At 41.9% G+C, this 14,933-nt stretch overlaps 1 long non-coding RNA gene and 1 pseudogene across 5 annotated transcripts in view; one reads left to right on the top strand and one right to left on the bottom strand.

The window, feature by feature from the left end:
* Window positions 1-14,933, top strand: part of LOC147339943 (uncharacterized) — a 97,989-nt gene extending 83,056 nt beyond the window's left edge. For 2 of the 4 annotated variants that reach the window (XR_015158533.1, XR_015158530.1), the window contains one exon: window positions 13,976-14,933. This is a non-coding gene — a long non-coding RNA (uncharacterized LOC147339943). The remainder of the gene's footprint in view (window positions 1-13,975) is intronic. The other 2 variants (XR_015158528.1, XR_015158522.1) reach the window with 1 other exon arrangement.
* Window positions 5,200-7,936, bottom strand: LOC147339944 (melanoma-associated antigen B5-like; annotated as a pseudogene). Its single transcript, XR_015158515.1, has one exon. The product of XR_015158515.1 is annotated as a melanoma-associated antigen B5-like (transcript).

Genomic DNA, 14,933 nt, shown 5'->3' with positions numbered 1-14,933 from the left:
AGTCTCTTACCTAAGGCTCACAGTTAGACTCTGTGCAAGCAAAAGTATAAGCAAAGTTGCAGACTGCCCAACTGATTGTAGAAGGCATGCTCCAACACAAACACATATCGCCCATCTGCAAAGAATGGAGGTGATTTATATTTTTTATTTCAGGCATTAAGAAATTTCTGTCAAGTCACTAGCTGATCAATCAACTAATTGAACAGAGTCAGTGACCACTCATTACAAAGAACACATATCTTAAAAAGTGAGTTCAGAAAATTAATGAAGCAAACAAACAGAAACCATAAGAAGAAGCAAAAATAAGCCGTGAATGGGGGAAGAATTTGATTTCAAAGTTAACACATTATAATACTCAAAATGTGTTGTTTTCAAGAAAAAACCATGAGGTATCATTGGAAAAAACTTTGATGCTGGGAGGGATTGGGGGCAGGAGGAGAAGGGGACGACAGAGGATGAGATGGCTGGATGGCATCATTGAGCCGATGGCCGTGTGTCTGGATGAACTCCGGGAGTTGGTGATGGACAGGGAGGCCTGGCGTGCTGCGATTCATGGGGTCGCAAAGAGTCAGACACGACTGAGTGACTGAACTGAACTGAACTGATGCAATGAAAAAAAGTAGAGAAAAAGGAGATTAATAGAAACTGTACAAGAGGAAGCCCAGATATTGAAATTACTAAACAAAGACCTTAAATCAGCCATTTAAATATTATGAAAGAGGTAAGGGAAACCATGTACAAAGAACTAAAGGAAACTAAGAATTCTGTTTCCCCAAATGAAGACCAGCAACCAAGATTTTAAAATTATTAAAATGAACAAAATAGAAATTCTGGAGTTGAAAAGTACAGTAACAGAAATAAAAAATACATTAGAGGGATTCAGTAGGGGATTCGGGCAGGCCAAAGAAAGACTCACCAGAAGACAGGTCAATTGAGATTATATAATCTGAGGAACAGAAAGTAAAATAAATAAGGAAAATGAGAAATGCCTAAGAGACTTGTGGAACATCATCAGTTATGAAATCATATGTAAAATAAGTCTCAGAGTAGAGAAAGGGGCAGAAAGAATAATTGAAATAATAAAGTTACAGTTTCCTCTCTGGCATGTGAGTCACTTAGAAGTTGTCATTCCATCCTGACAACAAATAAAAAGCTGAAAAAAATCAATAAATCTTTTTACATCAGCCAGAGAGGTGAGACCACAGAGAAAACTGCTGCCCCTCTAATTGGAAGGGCTGTCAGGTCAATACAGAGAATCAGAATTTAAAAAACAGAAACCTCAATGGGAACCAGTGCCAGGGTAGGAAAATCTAAACTATAATTGAGAAATTTCTAGGCAGCTCATTGTGGAAAAGTCTGAGAGTTAAAAATTCTTTACATTTTGTGAATTTTACATCCAGGAGTGTTACCAGATTCTCACAGTTAAGACTAAAAAAAATCCCTTTGGGCTTCTTGCAGGTAGAGGAAAAAGTAATCAGCTGACATATGCCAGAACACTCTGTCCTTAACAAAACCTGCCCTCAGGAGAAATTATATTATCAGAGCCTAATCTATTGAAGTTTTATCAGAGCCAGACTGGCTTGGGAGAAATAAAATACCTAGCTCTAGCCTTCTCTATCCTTCTATATGGGACAAGGGAAATAATTCCAATTCCACATAGCCATCCAGTCCAGTTTAAGAGGAGTGTAGGACTGTGAATCGCTTGTGAACTTTGTAGCCAGTAGGTCAGAAGGACAAGTAGCTACTTGGGACCTGTGACTGGCATTTGAAGTAGAGTCAGTCTTGTAGGACTGAACCTTTAACCTGGGGTCTGTGATGCATTCTCCAGGTAGACAGTGTCAGAATTGAGTTATATTTGTAGGACACCCAGTCACTGTCTGCTGAGAATTAGAGAACCACTTGATGGTGTCAAAAAAACAAAAACAAACAAACAAACAAAAAAAAAAAAACCCACACATCAAACTGCAGAAAATCAAAGATAAAGATAAATTTTAAAAGAAGCCAGAGGAAAAACAGCCTATCTGTAGAAGAGCAAAGATAAGAGTTATGTTTGACTATTCCTCAGAAACCATACACATCAGAAAAAAGGGGAGTATTTTTTCCTCTCAACATTTAAGTGTTGAGAGGAAAATATATAGGAATTCTCTATCCTGAAAAATTATCCCTCAAAAGGGAAGAACAAATAGAGACTTTTCCAGACAAACAAAAATTGAAGAGACTTGTTACTAGTAGATCGACCTTGTAAGAAATAAAGGAAATTTTTCAAAAAGAATGAAAATGATATTGAATCCTTCTAAAGAGAAGAGAATTAGAGGTAGAATAAATGGAAGTGAAAGAAAACATATTTTTCTCATTCATAATTGATCTAACAGGTATCAGTTTGTTCAAAACAATAATTACAACAATGTTTTAGATGATTATGGCCTGCATGTGTGCTAAGTTGCTTCACTCATGTCCGACTCTGTAAGACCCTATAGACTGTAGCCTGCCAGTCTCCTCTGTCCATGGGATTCTCCAGTCAAGAATACTGGAGTGGATTGCTGTGCCCTTCTCCAGGGGATCTTCCCGACCCAGGGATCGAACCTGCATCTTACATCTAACCTGCATTGGCAGGTGGGTTCTTTACCACTAGTGCTACCTGGGAAGTCCAATTATGGCCTATGTACAAGCAAAATTAATAAGAGAAATAATCAAGGGACAGCAGGGTATAATTAGGACTACTCTGTGATTATGAGCTACTTGCACTATACGTAAAATAATAGAGGGTTATTGCAAAGTGATCTTGAATTAGGTGTAAATGTGTATTACAAACATTAGGGCCACCACTGAAAATAATTTTTTTAAAATAATTGATATGCTAAAGTATAGAAATTGGAATCCCATAAAAGCTCAACTAATTTTTTCCAGTTTTACTGAGGTATTAATATGAATGACCAATAAACATTATATATATTTAAGGTATGAAATGTGATATTGATATATATGTATATTGTGAAATGATACCCCAATCAAGCTAATTAGCCTAAAAACCACAAACAGAGCAAAAAGAGTATAAAACAAAAACAAGAGGGAAAAAAAAGGCCACAAATACAAAACAGTAACAAATATGGTAGATATTAACCCAATCACATCAATAATTACTTTGCATATCAACAGTCTAAAATCACCAATTAAAAGGCAGAGATTATCAGTGTGGACCCAAAACCAAACCCAAACAATATGTTGTTTAAAGAAAGAAACCCACTTTAAATACAAAGACGCACAGATTAAAGTAAAGGAACAGAGAAGGATATACCTTGGTAACAGTAATCAAAATAAAGTGGGAGTGGCTGTACTAATTACAGACAGAGCAGAGTTCAGAGCATAGAAAGGTATCAGGGATTAAGAAGGGAATTACATAATGATAAAGGTGTCAATATATCCAGTGATAAAGGTGTCATTGTGCTCCAAGCTTAAGTCTCTCCATTCTGAGATACATCTTGCACAGAGCTGGCCTTTGTTCCTCACTCCCACTAAACTCCCCAGGACATAACTAAACTTAAACTTTAGTCTGAAGAGCTTGCAATTTCCCAAGTGGACGTAGCTTGGAGCATTTAAACTTAGCTTCCACTTCATTGCATTTATCTAGACCTCAACTCCCTCACTCTCTTTTTAATTGCCCTCTGGTTTACCATAATATCTTACCATCTTCATTGTAAGATGACGGCTGTTAGACACACAGATCCTAGCACCCAGAAATAACACAGTGTATTCCAAAGAGCAGATGCCCAATTGGTGTTAAGGGAATAAATGAGCCCAGGAGCATAGTATCTAATTTATTAAGATTTAATTTCTCCTAAATTCTTAGCTAAGCTAAACAAATGCAGGTATGTATCATTTAATTTTTACTGTACAACAGACTAAAGATAAGGAAGACAGGAAGTGACAATCTTTTACTTTATTTTGCTCTATTTCTTGATCCCAACAATTTTTCTACCGACATACTTTACTTTTCTAAAGTAACACCTATTCCAATGTCATGTTACCCATTCCAAATCAAAAAATAAGAATGAAAATGTCCCACTTTGATTCACAAAATATAGAAATTCCTACTTGCAAACTTGATACACAGCAATAAATGTATAAACAAGTGATACATAAATGTACTCAGAAGCTATTTAAACCGTCTATTAAAACAGACAATATTTGAAAAATAATGAAAAGAGAGAGACAAAGACAGAGACAGTGATACAGAGAGACAGTTAGAGAAATAAAGATCTCCAAATTACCACATAAATAGAAAAATAAAGATGGTACACATCCATGATAAAGGAAGTGATATCCAGGGAGTTGCGATGCTATAAGGTGGGGGGTAGGGGGGCAGGGATAGCAGAAGATATGGACTGTCAACTCCACTGAGCAGAGTGCAGCCCTCAGAAGAGGCTGCAGAGAAGAACTAGTCAGCAGGAGGTCAGGTTCCAGAGCTGGAAGGAGGACACACTGGGGAATTCTGGGGTCAGGAGAGGAGAGGATGCTGTAATGGTGGAAAGAACTGGAGCTAAACAAAATACTAGTTTCTGGACAGAGCTAGCTCTCAGTAGGATCCTAGGAAAATGAAACCCAGGGACAGTTCCCACATACTGATCTATTCTCATATTCACTCTCCCCTTCAGTAGACTTGCTTTTAGCACTTTAACTTCAAGGGCCTTTTTATTATTTGAGATACATAGTGCAAAGAGAAGTGAATTAAGAGACAGGTATGCCCCAGGCTGGGAAGAATGAAACAGTATGGCCTGTGGACAAATTCAGACCAGGAGTCTGTTCCCAGCTCTGCTAATAACCAGTCTTGTGAACTTGAGAAAACTGTGAGTTCTTCATCTGCTGAGTTTGGTAAGCCCTATCTTGTAAGATGGATGAAATGTATGTACCATATATAAATCACATGGCAAGAGGACCAGCAAATATCACCCAATAGTTAAAGAATAGCAGTAATTTATATTATTTTGATCTCAGATGATACCATTTACCTCCCTTGGAATGTTTAACTCAGGAAATTTCAAATATGTAATTTTCTTAGAAAAAGAATACTGAATCAACCAAAAAGTCTCTCTAGCTGGCAAAACTAACTTTACCCATTTGAGCATTTAATTTAGGTATGGAGTTGTTGCCCCTAGCTGGGTACAGCTCATGCTCCTAGATGTGGTCTATCTAAGAGATTAACCCTACCATCCCTTCCAGGTGCCCTTGCATCCAAACCAGCTCTGTTTACATTCATTACACTCTCGTAAGAAAGCTATCCCTCAAGAGTTTGCCAAACTCTACTTAAGATAACCTAGTTAAAATGCCTTTATAATGGATCAGACCCTGGCTCTCCCAGTTTGGGGCAGTGCCAGCACAGTGGTTTCTTGGCATCTCACCTAAGGGGAACGTCTCCATTATTTTTCAGAAACTCCCAGGAAATAATGTGCCTACAATACCTAGTTTGCACACTGTGTTCATCTGCACTAGAACGAGAGCAAAGGACACCTTCCTTTCCTGCCCCTGGTGGAGATTTTTCTATAGTTTATCCACAATCCCAAAATAATTTGTAGCAGCAGTTTGCCATTATAGACCAGATGTTTGTGTCCCTGGCAAAATTCATGTGTTGAAGCCCTAACCACTTTCTCCTTCCCACCGTGTCCATGTAATTGTATTTGAAGGTGAAAGTTTAGGGAGATAATTAGGTTTAGATGAGGTCATGAGGATTGGGCACCTATGATGCAATCAGGTATCTTAGAAGAAGAGCAATAGAGACCAGAATTCTCTCCCTCCATCATGTGAGGACAGAGAGAAGGTAGCCAGAAACAGAGCTCTCACCAGGAACAGAATCCACTGGCACACTGATTGTGGCCTTCCCAACTTCTGTAACTGTGAAAAATAAATGTCTGTTGTTTAAGCCACCCTATCTATGGTGTTGTTACAGCAGCCTGGGCAGACTGATACAGGGTTTTTTCTATCAGCTGTTGGAAGGTTTGGCCTCTACTCATCACTTCAGGATCTCAACTACCCCACCACACAACAGCAATGAAAATTACATTCCAGTGAGGACTCATAGTTTCCTAAAGTCCCAAACTGCCTTACTCAGGAAATTTACACTTAACTGCCATCACCCAGTGGCCAAGAATCCTCCTGCAATGCAGGAGGAACAGGAGATGTGGGTTCAATCACTGGGTCGGGAAGATCGCCAGGAGGAGGGCATTGCAACCCACTCCGGTATTCTTTCTGGGAAAATTTCATGTACCAGAGGGGCATGGTGGGCTATCATCCATGGGGTCACACATGACTTAAGTGATTGAGCAGCCAGGCAGGCAGGGCCATCATAAGGAATACCCTCCACTTCAACCATTCTTTTTACTTTATGTATAAGTCATAGAGAATATTTCAGTATCTTACTCATATGAGTGTAACTCATAAGCTCTAAAATTCTGTGAGTAGAGGCTGGGTTTTCTTTATATTAGCATCCCCAGTACTAGCACTGAGCCTTCCCAAGAGCATATTCTCAATGTTTGATGAATAAAAGAGCCAATAAACACAAGGTTACTTTACTAGTATTTTACTTCTCTTACTTTCTTGAAGAAGCTAAGGAACTCAGAGCACAGATCAATTACTTTAACAAAGCTAAAGACTAAAAGGAACAAGAAAAACTAACATTGACCATATTTTACTTTTTTTCTATTCCATTATCCTAACTATTTTACTATGGGATTCTTTCACATTTCCAATAATATAATCCCTATTGTGATGTTATATTTTCCTGGCTCGGGGTAAAAACTTCACATACTTCCTTATGGGTGGGATGATAATATTGAGCATGTCCCTGGGAGGTACTGACTTTGACAGTAGTGTCAGGCCTGGCTGCATGCATGCCTTGGGCTTTCTCTTCTTCATCTCGCAAAGCTTCTTCATAATAAGCGGGGAAGTCACTGGGAACAGCATCATTGACCTTTGCCAAAAATTCCAGGACTTTCATCTTGCTGGTTTCAAGATGTGCTTTTGAGCCCCAGAGAAACTCATAAGGTGGAGGATCACTGTTGGCAACCTGGTGGTATTCCAGGTACTTCAGCCTCACTAAATCTTTGGTGATGAGCTTTCTGGGCTCTCCATAGATAATGTGCTTTCTTCTAGCATATACTCGCATCGTACCCAGGTATTTCCAGATGTCTTCCTCAGGGGCACAGTTGCCCTTCAGGAAGATCATACCCAGGAGATTCATCAGGACACCAGTCTTGGGTAAACCCCTTCTGCCACGCACCCTCCCATTGTTGGGGAGTTTCAATTTGCTGACCAGATTATAGCAGGGAACAACTGAGTCGACTTCCTTCAGATCTACTGCAAAGACTAGCTCAGTGCGTTCAGAGGCTCTCTTGAGAATCTCAGCAAATCGGTCATGGTGGCTTTGGTGGATAATCTTCAGGATATCTTCCTTCACCATGAGCTGCTTCATTTTATACTTGTACAGAAGGAACTGCTCCAACAAGCTAGGTTTCCTGGTTAAACAGTCAGTTCCTGGGGTCTCAGTGAAGGGTGGGACCTCATAGGCAAGTGCTGTATACTTTTATTGGCCATCAAATGCTTCACAAGATCTAGTGTAAGAAAAGAGAGCAGTAGTGGCGATGGTCGGTACTCTTTGACGCTCCCGGGAAGTGCTACATGACTCAGCACCAGGCAGACTCTGGGTAATATCTTCACACTGAAGAGAGGAGGTAGTGGACTCCTCTTCTGCTGTTGCTATGGCCTGAGCACCACCACAACTCTGGGTCTTGCCTTGGGCTTGGGGACATTTATCACCACCACGGGCCTTACTCTTCTTACTTCGAGGCATGGTCAGGGACAGCAGGAAGGAGTATAGACAGGAGCTCAGAAGACGTGGGCACCTGGAGGAAGGAGAATAAGACGCTGTAAGCACCTCAGCAGGGAGATTCCACCTTGGCTTTAACCAAAGCCACCTCTGCAGGGTCCTTGGGGGCACTGGTCGAGGACCTCTCAAGGCTTCTGTTTTGATCAGCCTGTCCCCTGAGAAAACTGTACAGGATATTAGAGCCTTAGAATGCAGCCTGCCAACCCTGCTAGGGGTATACTAGGGTGACAGCAGGGGCTGGCAGTAGGGAGCCTCGCTTCTGGGTTTGAGGGTATTCTCAGTTTATAGTCAGGGTCATCATACTCATATAGTCAATTGTTGGCAGGTCTAGAGCCTCCTCTTTTCTGATGCTTTGAAGCTGACACCTCAAACCAAAGTCAGCAGTTCCCTGACACCCCAGAGGAAGAAGTGAATTGGTTCCTTAGCCCTTCTCTCTGTCAGAGGATACCCAACTGAGAGCTATGTGGAACCCACTCCTTTAGGGGTGCTTGGGTCCTCAGTTCTCGTTAAGGATGCTCACCTGGTCTCCAGGCAGTACCTGGTATACTTCCCCTCTGCTGACTGGTGGCTGCAACGTCAGACTAACCTCATACTCTTCTCTCTCAGATTTGATGTGGATTGTCAGCCTCAGTCTGACAGTCCTGCCCTGAGCCTGCAAGTTCCGAATGAAAAATGTGGGGCCTAGATTTTTTGTGATCTATTGTCACTCTGCTTATTTAACTTATCTGAAATGCCAGGCTGGATGAAACACAAGCTGTAATCAAGGTTGCTGGGAGAAATATCAATAACCTCAGATACATACATGACACCACCCTTATGGCAGAAAGCAAAGAAGAGCTAAAGAGCCTCTTGGTGAAAGAGGAGAGTGAAAAAGTTGGCTTAAAACTCAACATTTAAAAAACTAAGATCATGGCATCCAGTCCCATCACTTCATGGCAAATAGATGGGGAAACAATGGAAACAGTGAGAGACTTTATGTTCTTGGGCTCCAAAATCATGGCAGATGGTGACTTCAGCCATGAAATTAAAAGACGCTTGCTCCTTGGAAGAAAAGCTAAGAGCAAACTAGATAGCATATTAAAAAGCAGAGACATTACTTTGCTGTAAAGGTCCATCTAGTCAAAGCTATGGTTTTTCCAGTAGTCATGTATGTAAAAGGTCAGTTTTCATTCCAATCCCAAGGAAAGGCAATGCCAAAGAATGCTCAAACTACCTCACAACTGCACTCATCTCACACACTAGAAAAGTAATGCTCAAAATTCTGCAAGCCAGGCTTCAGCAGTATGTGAACCATGAACTTCCAGATGTTCAAGCTGGTTTTAGAAAAGGCAGAGGAACCAGAGATCAAATTGCCAACATCCGCTGGATCATCAAAAAAGCAAGAGAGTTCCAGAAAAAACATCTATTTCTGCTTTATTGACTATGCCAAAGCCTTTGACTGTGTGGATCACCACAAACTGTGGAAAATTCTGAAAGAGATGGGAGTACCAGACCACCTGACCTGCCTCTTGAGAAACTTATATGGAGGTCAGGAAGCAACAGTTAGAACTGGACATGCAACAACAGACTGGTTCCAAATAGGAAAAGGAGTACATCAAGGTTGTATACTGTCACCCTGCTTATTTAACTTATATGCAGAGAACATCATGAGAAACGCTGGGCTGGAAGAATCACAAGCTGGAATCAAGTTTGCCGGGGGAAATATCAATAACCTCAGATATGCAGATGACACCACCCTGATGGCAGAAAGTGAAGAGGAACTAAAAAGCCTCTTGATGAAAGTGAAAGAGGAGAGTGAAAAAGTTGACTTAAATCTCAACATTCAGAAAACTAAGATCATGGCATCTGGTAGCACCACTTCATGGCTGATAGATGGGGAAACAGTGGAAACAGTGTCAGACTTTATTTTTTGGGGCTCCAAAATCACTGCAGATGGTGATTGCAGCCATGCAAGTAAAAGATGCTTACTCCTTGGAAGAAAACCTGTGACCAACCTAGAGAGCATATTGAAAAGCAGAGATATTACTTTGCCACCAAAGGTCTATCTAGTCAAGGCTATGGTTTTTCCAGTAGTCATGTATGGATGTAAGAGTTGGGCTATAAAGAAAGCTGAGCACCGAAGAACTGATGCTTTTGAACTGTGGTGCTGGAGAAGACTTTTGCAAGTCCCTTGGACTGCAAGGAGATCCAAGCAGTCCATCCTAAAGAGACCAGTCCTGGGTGTTCATTGGAAGGACTGATGCTGAAGCTGAAACTCTAATACTTTGGCCACCTCATGCGAAGAGTTGACTCATTGGGAAAGACCCTGATGCTAGGAGAGATTGGGGGCAAGAGGAGAAGGGGACAACAGAGGATGAGATGGCTGGATGGCATCACCGACTCGATGGACATGAGTTTGAGTGAACTCCGACAGTTGGTGATGGACAGGGAGGCCTTCCGTGCTGTGATTCATGGGGTTGCAATGAGTTGGACACAACTGAGCGACTGAACTGAACTGTATGGATGTGAGAGTTGGACTATAAGAAAACTGAGCACCAGAGAATTGATGCTTTTGAACTGTGGTGTTGGAGAAGACTCTTGAGAGTCCCTTAGACTGCAAGGAGATTAAACAAGTCAAAACTACAGGAAATTGGTCCTGAATATTGATTGGAGGGACTGATGCTGAAGGTGAATACTTTGGGCACCTTATGGGAAGAACTGATTCATTGGAAAAGACCCTGATGCTGGGAAATATTGAAGACGGGAGGAAAAGTGGACGACAGAGGGTGAGATGGTTGGATGGCATCACCAACTCCATGGACATGAGTTTTAATTAAGTGCTGGGAGTTGGTGATGGACAGGGAAGCCTGGCATGCTGCAGTCCATGGGGTCACAAAGAGTCAGGCATGACTGAGTGACCAAATTGAATTGAACTGATTCAATGATTGGTAGTCCTTTCAATCTTTCCTTTGACCCTTTGCATGGTCTGGGTTTTCTGTCTTCCTGCCAGCCTCTGCTGAAACAACAACCCAGTAACATTTGAGGGTTCCCCCACTTTCCCATGGTCTCTAAGGCTGAGAATAGCAGATGGATTCTTTTGTACCCCATACAACTCCTGGAAAGATCTGGAAATCCTCCTACTGTGGGGGAATAAACTACCCCTTATAAATAAAATCTTTCACTCGCCCCACATGCTGCCTTCCTGCCTCTCCCCCTGCCTGCCATCCCTTCACCATTCCATCCTTGAAATACTATAAGAGAAAATGAGTGTCAGTCATCACATCACCAGTTGCACAGACACGCCAGGCTGCCAGCAGGGCAGGAATTCCCTCTGTCCTCACATAGGGCCTTCATCCCAACTCCTGGCCACCCTAGAATGCTTTCGTCTGCTATCTTGAGGCCCCTCCCCTAAAAAACCAACACCCTCACAGTCTCAGAGACCCTCCTCAAAGAAATCAGCCTGATCGTCCTGTTTGGGTCTTCCTAAGATTGACGGAACCACAAGTCCTGTGCCACTTCACTGTTCTGGGGTGGAGGTCCCCTCAGACCTCACTCAGAGTTGCCTCCTCAAATTCCTTCAGGGCAAGGTGGTCGAGCTCCTAATCTATCATATAGAAAAGGAAGGCTCACCTCTACCTGACTGCCATGCTTGGGTCCTCTGAGAGCAACAACCAGGGCCTTGTTCAGACTTTGCACCTGAATTTCCTCTCTCAGACCCTTTTTAGGGTCTTCTTCCCCCTCTAAACTGGGGCCACCCACTTCAACCAAGGTCCTCACCTCCCGGATAGCCTCTGGGAAGGAATCTTCCTCCACCAGAGCGTCAGGGCTTTGTGGGCGTGATTACACTCCCACAATTACACTCAATTACAATTACACTCAATTACACTCCTTTCAGGACCTTGGGCACTTCATTCTGTTACTGTCCTTACAACGAGGTCCTCACCTACTTGAGACCTTCCTTGTAGGAAGCTGCCTGATGGCACAGGTCTAAGAGTAGGTACGGGGTTGTCCCTGCAGGACTCCCTAAACGATTGGGTGGTGTTCTCCAGTCCTGCACCCGAGTCCTGTCTCAGATCCTGTCTCTTTAATGAATGGCTTCTTTGTAAAAGTCATATCCATGCAAATTCCTAAGTACCATCTCCACTGTGAGTCTTGATGGCAGTGGGTCTGTGTCCCAGGAGTGATGTAAGATAGAGAAGCTGAAGTGCCAGGTAGAGGACTTAGATTGGAGTTGAGCTTTCAGAGAACAAAGCAAAAAACATGCTGATTTCTTTCTTCTCTTTACCACCCAGACTTGGCTTCCGATACAACTTCTATTCTATGAGACTTACATACTACAGAAGTGGGCTGAGCCTGATAATTTCATGAGATTCCCCTATTTCATGGTTAACTGACACTGCACATATAAATGATCATATTGTTACCAGGTAGTAAGCTTCTTTTCATTATTCATACCCCTCACTTATTTGGGTTTTCTTATTGCCCTGGTTATGTATTTCAATCCAGTACTTTGGGCACACACTGCTTTTTATTTTTATTGTTCCTTCAATCACCTGAAATATATTCAAGAATAGAGAGAAGAAAAGTGAGTAAAAATACACAAGGTCAACTTCAGGGTGGGAGTGGTAGACAAGAGTGTGCCCTAGAGACATTGAGACCAGGAGTCTAGTCTAGCTCTGTTACTTACCACCTTGTGAATATGAGAATAATGCAAGTTCTTCATCTGCCGAATGAATTTGATAAACCCTAACTTGTATGACTGTGTTATTTGGAAGGAATGATGTTAAAGCTGAAACTCCAATACTTTGGCCACCTCATGCAAAGAGTTGACTCACTGGGAAAGATCTGATGCTGGGAGGGATTGGGGGCAGGAGGAGAAGGGGACGACAGAGGATGAGATGGCTGGATGACATCACGGACTAGATGGACGTGAGTCTGAGTGAACTCTGGGAATTGGTGATGGACAGGGAGGCCTGGAGTGCTGCAATTCATGGCGTCTCAAAGAGTCGGACACGACTGAGCGACTGAACTGAACTCAACTGTATGACTGTGGGAATGTATGTATTGTGTATAAAGCACCCATCAAAATCTTGGCAAATATTGCATGTTTCATGAATGGCAGTTAATATTTTTACCTAGACAATATCACCCTCCTGTGTAGGAATGTTTTCTTAAATCCAGCATATGTCAGGGGAAATGCAGCACTCTCAGACAGAACAATACCAAATCAGTCAAAATTTTGCTTTAGCAAGTAAACTTAAGTATCTTTTCCACGTTAGAGCATTTATTATTTAATTTTGGTGTGGAGGTTTTCTTTTCTTTTTTTTTTTTTCCCTACCTGGAAGCAACTCAAAGTTCCTGGAATTTTGTCATGTACCAACTCTTTTAGTCCTTTCCAGTTTCCCTTCTATCTAAACCATGTCTATTTTTATTTGTTTCTTCCCCACCAAAATCTAGCCTCCTCTTTGAATTTGCCGAATTACTCAAGATAACCCAATTAAAATGCTCTATTAGTGCATTGGGATTTGGCTCTACCAGTTCAAGGCAGAAAGAGTCAACAGAGTGGCTCTTGTGCATCTCACCTGTTGGGGCTCAATGCAGGTTGCACCAAAATATGCCACAGTGACATGTTGATTACCTTGTATTCAGGTTACTTAAGAAAAGGCCATTGCAGGAGTAATATTTTGACCCTCTTTTCTGTCTCCCTGAAAGCAGGAAATGTGTCTGTCATATGAAAGATGCACTGCCTGCATCTGGAGGTAGAAGAACATCCCGATAGCCAAAAATAGAGAATTCAGTCAGAGAAGTCTGTATACACAAATGTCTTTAATTTACTACCCCAAGCTCAAATTCTGTTTAGATTCTTCACTAATTGAGCCCTCAAAACTTACGTTTATTTGTCCTGTCCATTCCTCAAAAATGTATTGTTTCTAGGTATGAAACATATAAAAGCTGCCTGCTTTGGCCACTTCTTCAGGTCCCATTTCTAAGACACCCTCGTGCACATGAATTACAATTTGTTTCTTCTTCTCCGGTTAATCTGTCTGTGTCAATTTTATTATTAGTCCAATCACAGGAACCCAAGAGGCATAGAGGCATAAATTTCTCTCTCCCTGACAGTTGGCAAGCCAGCCAGGAGGTTTCTCATCCTGAGACTGCTGCTACTGAGAGATCCTGGGACATCTGACAAAGGCCGCAGAAGGTAAGATGTCTTATCATGTCAGTCCCCCAGATCTCTGCCTTCAAGGTCTGATGTGAGGCAAAGTAGTCAGAGTCCCTTTTTTCTCTCTAAATTTAGATTAGCAGGAGATAATATTTGCGTAGCTAGTTCCTTGGACTTAGGGAAACTTAGGGATTCTTTTCTTCTCAAACATGGTCACTGTTTTACTTTGTCTGTTGTGTCATTTGTCATAAGGAGCAGGAACCATAGGGCAGGACAGCAGGCATAGGCTCTATAAGCCTGCTGTTCAAGCCAGCCTCACAGAGTGATGAGTTAGCAATTCTCACCAGACCTGCGTCTATTTAGACAAACTTTGCTGTGGTTCCCATAACTAAAAACCAGATGAGACTTTACCTTCCATCTTCTTTTATATCTTGAGAGCTCATCATTTTGTCCAGTGAGAATATTCTGTCTGATCTCTGCCATCCAGGAGATACATTTACTGGGGTATATCTGGTGGCTTGTTGAATAGACTGGAGTTCCAAGACATGAAGTCACCAGCAGCACTCCCTTTGTCTGGTTGGGCCAGCTCTCAGGGGGGGTTGTCATAAGGGGTCCTGGTCCATAAAGGGCATTTGTCGTCTCAGCTTGTGTTTCTTGTTAGCACTGGAAAGCCTCATGCCAGTAGTGCCTGCCTGGTGTCATGAATTAGTGAGCTTATGGCTGGAGTGCCCCACGTTTTGTGGGACACTACAGAGCTTGTTTTCACTACATCATTCATACCACCTGTAGCAACAAAACGCTTTTACTTTTTTGACTAACTCTGGGAATGAACTTTCTGGATTTTGTGAGGGGTACATACTCTCTTGTATTATGTTTCTTGCATCTTTGGTTAAGCAATAAAAAAAAAACACCTTA

The sequence above is a fragment of the Bos grunniens genome, chromosome X (genome assembly GCF_055505025.1).
Source record: "Bos grunniens cultivar Pamir isolate PY7600 chromosome X, Bosgru_T2T1.0, whole genome shotgun sequence".
Lineage (NCBI taxonomy): Eukaryota > Metazoa > Chordata > Mammalia > Artiodactyla > Bovidae > Bos > Bos grunniens.
The sequence above is the reverse complement of the archived record's forward strand: the minus strand, read 5'-3'. Positions and strand labels throughout refer to the sequence as shown.